Below are 11,185 nucleotides of genomic sequence, written 5' to 3'. Positions count from 1 at the left end.
GACACCTGCGGACGGAGGTGGAGGCGCACGCGGCTGTGTGTGCTGCTGAACGCTGCTGGTACCAGAGCAGGGCTGGCGGGGCAGAGGCTGATTTCAGGGCTGGTCCTATTAACCTTTAAAATTAAAATAGGCCGGGCGCGGTGGCTCAAACCTGTAATCCCCTCACTTTGGGAGATCGAGGTGGGCGGATCACCTGAGGTAAGGAGTTCGAGACCAGCTTGGCCAACGTGGCGAAACCCCGTCACTACTAAAAATACAAAAATTAGCTGGGCGTGGTAGTGCGCGTCTGTAGTCCTAGCTACAGGCTGGAGGCTGAGGCGGGAGAATCGCTTGAACCCGGGAGGTGGAGGTTGCAGTGAGCTGAGATTGCGCCACTGCACTCCACCCTGGCGACAGAATGAGACACCGTCTCAAAAAAAAAAAAAAAAAAAATTAGCCAGGCGTGATGGTGGGCACCTGTAATCCCAGCGACTCGGGAGGCTGAGGCGGGAGAATCGCTTGAACCTAGGAGGCGCAGGCTGCAGTGAGCCGAAATCACACCACTGCACTCTAGCCTGGGCTGCAGAGTGAGACTCTGTCTCAGAAAAATAAGTAAAATTAAAATAAATAATAATAATCATAACAAGGCTCACTTATTGATTGCTTATTGTATATGAAGCACGGTGAGGAGGATATTACTTCCATTTTACAGCTGAAGAAACTGAGCCTCAGACTGGGTCCGGTGGCGCATGCCTGTAATCCTGCACTGTGGGAGACTGAGTTGTGGGGATTGCTTGAGGCCAGGAGTTTGAGACCAGCCTGGGCAACATAGTGAGAACCCCTGTCGCTAAAACAGAAAAAAAAAAAGAAAAAAGAAACCAAAGCTCAGGGAAAACAATCCTTTTGCTTAAACTGTTCCTTGTCTTCTTTCCCGATCCCAGTGATTCAGATGCCAAGTCGCCCCCCTCCTCAGCCACTCCCTCTTCTTTTCTTTGTAGCGTTCTTGGCTTTCCGGTATAATTTTGTGCATTTACTTGTTTATGTCTCAGCTCCTTGCTCTAAGCACAACCGTCCTCAGTTGGAGTGATTCATGATGACTCCCCAGGGGAAAAAACTGGTTTTCAGGGAGGAAAAAAATCTTAGATATTGTGGTCTTCTAAAGCCAGCTGTATCAGACATCTTATTCCTAAGTATTTAGTTTCTGCCTTTAGGGAGCTATTAAATGTAATTAAATTGAAATTAATTTAGTTGATGTAAATTCGATTTTAGAATCATTCGGGTTTTCTCCTAAGGAGGGTGATAATGAACAAAAAAAGTTTGACAATGCCGGATGCAGTGGCTCACACCTGTAATCCCAGCACTTTGAGAGGCCAAGGCGGGCAGATCTCTTGAGGTCAGGGGTTCAAGACCAGCCTGGGCAACATGGTGAAACCCGTCTTTACTAAAAATACAAAAATTAGTTGGGTGTTGTGGCCCGCGCCTGTAATCCCAGTACTTTGGAAGACTGAGGCAGAAGGATCACTTGAGCCTTGGAGTTCGACCAGCCTGGGCAACACATAGTGAGACCCCCATCTCTATAAAACACATTTTTTTTTTTTTTGGATGCAGTCTCACTCTGTCGCCCAGTCTGGAGTTCAGTGGCGCATTCTCGGATCACTGCAACCTCTGCCTCCTGGGTTCTAGAGATTCTCCTGCCTCAGCCTCCCGAATAGCTGGGATTACAGATTACGACCACCATGTCATGCTAATTTTTGTATTTTTAGTAGAGATAGTAGAGACAGGGGCCCGCCTCGGCCTCCCAAGGTGCTGGGATTACAGTTGTGAGCCTGGCCCCTAAAAAAAAAAAAAAAAAAAAAACTTTAAAAAAATTAGCTGGGCATAATTCTGTGTGCCTGTAATCCCAGATACTCAGGAGGCTGAGGTGGGAGAATAGCTTCAGTCCAGGAGGTTGAGCCATGATCACACCCCTGCACTTCAGCCTAGGCAACTGAGCAAGACTCTATCTCGAAAACACAGACACACACACACACACACAGACACACACACAAAACAAAACAAAACTTGTAAGGGAGAATGGCCTGAGAAAAATAAATAAATAAGAAGACAGGAAAAACAAAGTTTATGCTGTTTATCCTCTGAGGTGTGAGTGAGGAGGCCACTCAAAGATTTGGAATATCACCAGCTTCTCTTGTGGAAAAAATTATTCTAGAAGCCTGTAGAGAGCCAAGTGGAAGGGAAAACATTAATGGGAGAGCCGGAAAGAGAGGCACACCGCTGCGGTTTGCGGCGGTTTTTCAGGAGGGTGTCCTGGCTATATGGGTGAAAATATGAAGCTGGTCCGAAGGGCTGATAAACATTTGTACAAGCTTACTCAAATGTACTCTGAGCAACACAAAATCCAAACAACCTAGCAGATTGGGCAAAGCTTTAAAAATTCAATATCACCCAGGGGTAGTAAAGATGTTATAGGGAAACAGGCCAGGCATTGTGGCTCACGCCTGTAATCCCAGCACTTCAGGAGGCTGAGGTGGGTGGATCACCTGAGGTCAGGCGTTTGAGACCAACCTGGAAAGCATGGTGAAACCTCATCTGTACTAAAAACACAAAAATTCACTGGGCATGGCAGTGGTGCGCGCCTGGGATCCCAACTACTTGGGAGGCTGAATCAGAAGGATCACTTGAACCTGGGAGACAGAGGTTGCAGTAAGCCAAGATTGCCCCACTGCACTCCAGCCTGGGTGACAGAGCAAGACTCTGTCTCAAAAAAAGAAAAAAAAAAAGTATGTATGAATTTTCCTTTGAACCAGCTAATAATTCCTGCTGCGAATAAACTTGTAAATATATGCAAAGATGTGAGTAAATTGTCTGTGCAGTATTGTTTATGATAGCAAAAACTGGAAACACTCATCCACCATCCATAGGGACTAGTTAAATAGATGAAGTTATGCTATACTGTAATCCATAACTTACTATTTGGTCTTTAAGGAGGTAGATACATTTGTGCTCATGTAAAAAACAAACTTCAGGATAAAAAGAGGAAACAAAGACCGTGCACAGTGGCTCACTCCTGTAATCCCAGCACTTTGGGAGGCCGAGGCAGGTGGATCACCGGAGGTCAGGAGTTCAAGACCAGCCCCTGGCCAACATGGTGAGATGCCGTCTCTACTAAAAATACAAAAAATATATATATATATCTGGCCGTGGTGGTGGGCGCCTGTAATCCCAGCTACTCGGGAGGTTGAGGCAGGTGAATCACCACTGCACTCCAGCCTGGGCGACACAGCGAGACTTCATCTCAAAAAAAAAAAAAAAAAAAAGAGGAAGCAATATATAAAATGGCATATATTATAGGAACCAATTTGTGTAAATCTTTAATAGCACATAGATATGCAGATATATGCAAATCATTTCCTGGAAAGAAAGAATCAGAACCTGTTAATGAGGAATGCTTTGGAAAGAAGGCACCAAGAAAGGAAAGAGTATATTTGGACATGAATTAATATGTAACATGCATTTATGTAATATGTGAGATTAACATATAAATATATTTCTTGGCTGGGCACTGTGGCTCATGCCTATAATCCCGGTACTTTGGGAGGCCAAGGCAGAAGAGTTTCTTGAGCCCAGGAGTTCAAGACCAGACTAGTCAACGTCATTGAGACCCTATCACTACACACAAAAAATTGCTGGGTGTGGTAATGCACGCCTGTAGTCCCAGCTACCTGGGAGGCTGAGGTGGGAGGATTGCCTGAGCCCAGGAGGTAAGGCTGCAGTGAGCTATGATTGTACCATTACACTCTGGCCTGGGTGACAGAGCAAAAACCCTGTCTCTGAAAAAGAAAGAGGCTGGGCACAGTGGCTCACATCTGTAATCTCAGCACTTTGGGAGGCCAAGGTGGGCAGATGCCCTGAGGTCAGGAGTTCAAGACCAGCCTGGCAAACATGGTGAAAACTCATCTCTATTAAAAATACAAAAATTAGCTGAGCATGATGGCACGTGTCTGTAATCCCAGCTACTCAGGAGGCTGAGGCAGGAGAATCCCTGGAGTCTGGGGGTGGAGGCTGCAGTGAGCAAAGTGCTGGGATTACGCAGGTGTGAGCCACCATGCCCGGCCACATCAAGGTTTGAGTGCAAGAGTACATCTGGTTACAGATTACAGAAGCGTAATACCCTAACCCCATTAGATGTTATTTTATGTGTAGGAAAAGGCTTAGGGCAGGTCCTTTTTTTTTTTTTTTTGAGATGGAGTCTTGCTCTGTCACCCAGGCTGAAGTGCAGTGGCGCAATCTCAGCTCACTGCAACCTCTGCCTCTGGGGTTCAAGCAATTCTCCCACCTCAGCCTCCCGAGTAGCTGGGATTACAGTTGTGCACCACCATGCCCAGCTAATTTTGTGTTTTTAGTAGAGACAGGGTTTCTCCATATTGGTCAGGCTGGTCTCGAACTCCCGACTTCAGGTGATCCACCCGCCTTGGCCTCCCAAAGTGCTGGGATTACAGGCCTGAGCCTCCGCGCCTGGCATGCCTTTTTTTTTTTTTTTTTTTTTTTTGAGACAGGGTCTTGCTCTATCACCCAGGCTGGAGTGCAGTGGCGCGATTACAGCTCGCTGCAGCCTCAACCTCCCCAGGCTAAGGTGATACTCTTGCCCTAGTCTCCCAAAATGCTGGGATCACAGGCATGAGCCACTGTGCCCAGACTCACTTAAGGAATATGGTGACTCGGTCAAGAGACATGGGGTGCCCTGTGCTCTATAGTGTTTTGTCTTCAAAGCCTCATTCTATAGAGCTGTGCAGACATGTCCCAGAGTCAGGGGCTTTGTGAAATTATGCCAGAAAACAGAAATGAAGAAACCCATCTTAACATTAGTTACTTTCTCTCATATTGCCATAACAAAACACCACAGACTGGGGGGCTTAAACAGCACACATTTATTTTCTCAATTCTGGAGGCTGGAAGTCCAAGATCACAGTGTCAGCAGGGTTGGTTTCTTCTGAGGTGGTGGCACCTTCTCCGTCTGTCCTCACATGGCCTCCTCTGTGTGTATCTATGTCCCAATCTCTTCTTCTAAGGATATCAGTCTTATTGGATTAGGGCCCACCCTAATGACCTCATTTAAACTAAATTCTTTTTTTTTTAATTATTTTTTTAAGGTGAAGTCTCACTCTGTAGCCTAGGCTGGAGTGCAGTGGTGCAATCTCAGCTAATGGCAACCTCCGCCTTCTGGGTTCCAGTGATTCTCCTGCCTCAGCCTCCTGAGTAGCTGGGACTAGAGGCATGTGCCACCACACCCCGCTAATGTTTGTATTTCTAGTAGAGACGGGGTTTCACCAAGTTGGCAAGGCTGGTCTTGAACTCCTCACCTCGTGATCTGCCTGCCTTGGCCTCCCAACATGCTGGGATTATAGGCGTTAGCCACCGCGCCTGGCCTTAATTTTCTCTCTAAAGGCCCTATTTCTGCTGGGTGCAGTGGATCACGTCTGTAATCCCAGCACGTTGAGAGACCCAGACAGGCAGATTCCCTGAGGTCAGGAGTTCGAGACCAGCCTGGCCAACATAGCGAAACCCTATGTCTACTAAAAATACAAAAATTAGCCAGGTGTGGTGGCAGGCATCTGTAATCCCAGCTACTCGGGAGGCTGAGGCATGACAATCCCTTGAACCCGGGAGGCGGAGGTTGCCGTGAACCAATATCGAACCACGCCCTCCAGCCTGGGCAATGGAGAGAGACTCCTTCTTTTTCTTTTTTCTTTTTTTTTGAGAAGTTTTGCTCTTGTTGTCCAGGCTGGAGTGCAATGGCATGATTTCGGCTCACCACAACCTCCACCTCCCGGGTTTAAGCTATTCTCCTGCCTCAGCTTCCCTAGTAGCTGGGATTACAGGCATGCTCCACCATGCCCATCTAATTTTGTATTTTTAGTAAACACGGGATTTCTCTATGTTGGCCAGGCTAGTCTTAAACTCCAAACTCAGGTGATCTGCCTGCCTTGGCCTCCCAAAGTGCTGGGATTATAGGCGTGAGCCGCCATGCCCGGCCAAGACTCTTTCTAAAAAGAAATAAAAATAGGCCATGTGCGGTGGCTCACACCTGTAATCCCAGCACTTTGGAAGGCCAAAGTGGGAGGATCACTTGAGGTCAGGAGTTCGAGACAAGCCTGGCCAACATGACGAAACCCCATCGCTACTAAAAATACAAAAATCGGCTGGGTATGGCGGGGCATGGTGGCTCACGCCTGTAATCCCAGCACTTTGGGAGGCCAAGGCAGGTGGATCACCTGAGGTCGGGAGTTCAAGACCAGCCTGACCAACATGGAGAAACCCCATCTCTCCTAAAAATACAAACTTAGATGGGCGTGGTGGCACATGCCTGTAATCCCAGCTACTCAGGAGGCTGAGGCAGGAGAATTGCTTGAACCTGGGAGGTGGAGGTTGTAGTGAGCTGAGATCGTGCCATTGCACTCCAGCCTGGGCAACAAGAAGGTAACTCTGTTCCAAAAAAAAAAAAAAAAATCAGCTGGGTGTAGTGGTGCGTGCCTGTTACTCAGGAGGCTGAGGCAGGAGAATCACTGGAACCCAGGAGGCAGAGGTTGCAATGAACCAAGATTGCACCACTGCACTCCAGCCTGGGCGACACACTCCATCTCAAAAAAAAAAAAAAAAAAGTAAATAGAAATAAAAAGAAGGAAATACTAAATTGATGGGACAGGCAGATGTGGTAACAGTCAACAAACAGGGGCAGAAAGGAGACATGGCAATGTCCTTACTGTGGTTTTTCTAGGAAAGTAGACGGGTACGTCAGCATTGCCTTACATGTTTATTTCATTAAAATAAAACAGCCTTCCACTATGAACTATGCTATGGTGGTTCCTCAAAACATTAAAAATAGAACTACCAAATGACCCAGCGCTTCCACATCTGCTTTATACTTACAAGAATCAAAATCACTGGAGACCAGCCTGGGCAACACAGCGAGACCCCATCTTTACAAAAAATAATAATACATTAAAAGGGGGAGAAAAAAAAAAGAAGCCAGGCACAGTGGCTTACACTTGTAATCCCAGCACTTTGGGAGGCTGAGGAGGGAAGATCATTGGAGCTCAGGAGTTTGAGACCAGCCTGGGCAACATGGCAAGAACTCATCTTTACTAAAAATAAAAATAAAAATGAGTTAGGCATAGTGGTACATACCTGTAGTCCCAGCTAGTCCAGAGACTGAGCGGGGAGGATCTCTGGAGCAAAGGAGTTCGAGGCTGCAGTGAGCTATGATTGCATCACTGTAGTCCAGTCTGGGTGAAAGAATAAGACCCTGTCTCTCAAAAGACAAGACAATGGCTTCTAATTCTTACACCAAAGTACATCCTCAAGTTGTTGTTTTTGGTGAAGGATTGTATACCTCAGACTGCGACAACTGAAAAAGTGGCATTAAAAACAAGGAAGTTCAGGCCAGGCGCGGTGGCTCACACCTCTAATCCCAGCACTTTGGGAGGCTGAGGTGGGCAGATCACCTGAGGTCAGGAGTTGGAGACCAGCCTGACCAACATGGTGAAACCCCATCTCTACTAAAAATACAAAAATTAGCTGGGCGTGATGGCCTATGCCTGTAATCCCAGCTACTCAGGAGGCTGAGGCAGGAGAATCCCTTGAATCCGAAGGTGGAGGTTGCAGTGAGCAGAGATCGCGCCACTGCACTGGGTGACAGAGTGAGACTCCATCTCCAAAAAAAAAAAAAAAGGAATTCAACAAGTTGGCCAAGTTGGCTAGGTTCAAAAAACAATTTACAAAATCACAGCCAATACAAATAGAGCATCTCTCCATAGGCAAAGGACCACAGTTTAGAAAACAAGAAAACATCCCCATTTATATTAGTAATGAAGGGACTAAATACTTAGGAATCGAGTTATGAAGTGTGCAAGATCTGGATGAAAAGCTGTGGACACAAAGGAATTCCTGAACAAACAGGACAAACCCTGTTCTTAGAAAGGAAGGCTTGGCCGGGCTCGGTGGCTCACGCCTGTAATCTCAGCACTTTGGGAGGCCGAGGCGGGCGGATCACGAGGTCAGGAGATCGAGACCATTCTGGCGAACACTGTGAAACCCTGTCTCTACTAAAAATACAAAAAAATTAGCCGGGCGTGGTGGCGGGCGCCTGTAGTCCCAGCTTCTAGGGAGGCTGAGGCAGGAGAATGGCATGAACCTGGGAGGCGGCGGAGCTTGCAGTGAGCGGAGATCACACCACTGCACTCCGGCCTGGGCGACAGAGCGAGATTCTGTCTCAAAAAAAAAAAAAAGAAAAGAAAAAAGAAAGGAAGGCTTGTCATTAACATGTCAATTCTTCCAGAAGTCTGCAAAGTTAATGCAATCCCTATGAAACACCTGCTCGATTTTTAGCGGATGTGCCAGTTCTAAAGTTTCAACCCAGTCATTTAACTCCTAGAAAAGTAGACTATATGTGGATACACATATGTACACAAATCTACGTCCAGCCATCTCTCAGTATCCCCAGGGAATTGGTTCCAGGATCCCATGTGGTACCAAAATCAGAATGTGCTCAAATCCCTGATAGAAAATAGCATAGGCTGGGCGTGGTGGCTCACACCTGTAGTTCCAGCACTTTGGGAGGCCAAGACAGGTGGATCATTTGAGGCCAGGGTTTCAAGACCAGCCTGACCAACATGGTGAAACCCTGTCTCTACTAAAAATACAAAAAAATCAGCCAGGTGTGGTGGCGCATGCCTGTAATCTCAGTTACTTGGGAGGCTGAGGCAGAAGAATCGCTTGACCCCAGGAAGCAGAGGTTGCAGTGAGCCAAAATTGTGCCACTGCACTCCAGCCTGGGCGACAGAGTGAGACTCTGTCTCAAATATAAAATAAAGTAAAATAAAATAAAATGGCATAGTATTTGCATATACACTACACGCATTCCCCTGTGTACATTACTTTTTGACAGAGTCTTGCTTTGTCACCCAGGCTAGTGCAATCTCAGCTAAATGCAACCTCCACCTGCTGGGCTCAAGCAATCCTCCCATCGCAGCCTCTGGAGTAGCTGGGACTACAGGTATGTGCCACCATGCTCAGCAAATTTTTGTATTTTCTGTAGAGAGGGTGTTTCGCCATGTTGGCCAGGCTGGTCTTGAACTCCTGGCCTCCAGTGATCCTCCTGCCTTGGCCTCCCAAAGTGCGGGGATTACAGGCGTGAGCCACTGCGCCCAGCCTCTATGTACTTTGTATCATCTCTAGATTACTTGTAATACCTGACATAATGTCTACACATTGCTTTATTCTTAGGGATTCCACATAGTACTTCGTGAGCAGCAAATACAAGTTTCGCTTTTTGGAACTTTATGGACTTTTTCTGGATATTTTAAATCCATGGTTGGTTGAATGGCAGAGGTGGAATCCTTGAATACGGAGGGCTGACCTGCATCACAATTCAGTCTACTGCTCTTGAGACTGTAGTTGTTTCCAAACAATATAAAGAAAAAAAGTTCAAATAAAGGCATTCTAAGATATTTATTGTATAACATAGTGAGTATAGTTAATATATTATATTCTTGTCCAGGCGCAGTGGCTAATGCCTATAATCCCAGCATTTGGGGACGCCAAGGCAGGCAGATCGCTTGAGCCCAGGAGTCTGAGACCAGCCTGGGCAACAAAGCGAGACCCTGTCTCTACAAAAAATATAAAAATCAGCTGCCGGGTGTGGTAGCTGGTGTCTGTAATCCAAGCACTTTGGAAAGCCGAGGCAGGCAGATCACTTGAGACCAGGAAATCGAGACCAGCCTGGCCAACATGGGGAAACCCCGTCTCTACTAAAAACATAAAAATTAGCCAGGCCTGGTGGCGGGCCTGTAATCCCAGCTACTCGAGAGGCTGAGGCATGAGAATAGCTTGAACCTACGAGGCAGAGGTTGCAGTGAGCCGAGATCGCACCACTGCACTCCAGCCTGGAGACAGAGTGACACTCTGTCTCAAAAATAAAGAGGCCGGGCGCGGTGGCTCAAGCCTGTAATCCCAGCACTTTGGGAGGCCGAGACGGGCGGATCACGAGGTCAGGAGATCGAGACCATCCTGGCTAACACTGTGAAACCCCGTCTCTACTAAAAAAATACAAAAAATTAGCCGGGCGAGATGGTGGGCGCCTGTAGTCCCAGCTACTCGGGAGGCTGAGGCGAGAGAATGGCGTAAACCCGGGAGGCGGAGCTTGCAATGAGCTGAGATCCGGCCACTGCACTCCAGCCTGGGCGACAGAGCGAGACTCCGTCTCAAAAAAAAAATAAAATAAAATAAAGAAAATAAATAAATAAATAATAATTAGCTGGGTGTGGCGGCACATACCTGTGGTCCCAGCTACTGCAGAAGCTGAGGTGGGAGGATCACGTGAGGCCAGGAGTTTTAGACCACCCTGAGCAACACAGTGAGACCCCATCTCCATAAAAAAAAAGTAAAACTTAGCTGGGCATGGTGGCATGCGCCTATAGTTCCAGCTACTCAGGAGACTGAGGCAGGAGGATCACTTGAGCCCAGGAGATCAAGGCTGCAGTAGAGCATCACTGCACTCCAGCCTGGGCAACAGAGCAAGATCCCGCCTCTAAAATATATATATATATATTTTTATATCTATCTATCTATCTATCTATCTATCTATCTATCTATAGGCGGGTGCCTGTAGTCCCAGCTACTCGGGAGGCTGAGGCAGAAGAATGGCGTAAACCCAGGAGGCGGAGCTTGCAGTGAGCTGTGATCCGGCCACTGCACCCCAGCCTGGGCGACGGAGCAAGACTCCGTCTCTAAATAAATAAATAAATAAATATTTTAAAAAGGACAAAACTGATACACATATTAATGGCATGGATGAATCCCAAAGGCATTTATGCTGAAAGATCCCAAACACAAGCGCTCATGCTGGCCTGAACAGGCAAATGTCATCTATGGAGACAAAACTGGATGGGAGGCTACCCAGGGACCGCGAAGGGGAAGATCAAGTGGGAAGAGGCACGAGGTGACCTGAGGTGACAGAGACATTCTCCATCTCGATAAGGACGTAGTCTACAGTGCTACATTCGCTTCTCGAAATTTAAGCTGAACACTTAGGACTTGCATATTTCATATTCTACCCTAATTTTCAAAAATAGAGGAACAAGCGAGATTCCTAGGTAAGACAACCTTCGAGGTGCGAGACAGTTTTTGTTTTGTTTTGTTTTTGAGACAG

The sequence above is a fragment of the Trachypithecus francoisi genome, unplaced genomic scaffold (genome assembly GCF_009764315.1).
Source record: "Trachypithecus francoisi isolate TF-2019V2 unplaced genomic scaffold, Tfra_2.0 Lachesis_group5, whole genome shotgun sequence".
NCBI lineage: Eukaryota > Metazoa > Chordata > Mammalia > Primates > Cercopithecidae > Trachypithecus > Trachypithecus francoisi.
Note: the sequence above shows the minus strand (reverse complement) of the source record.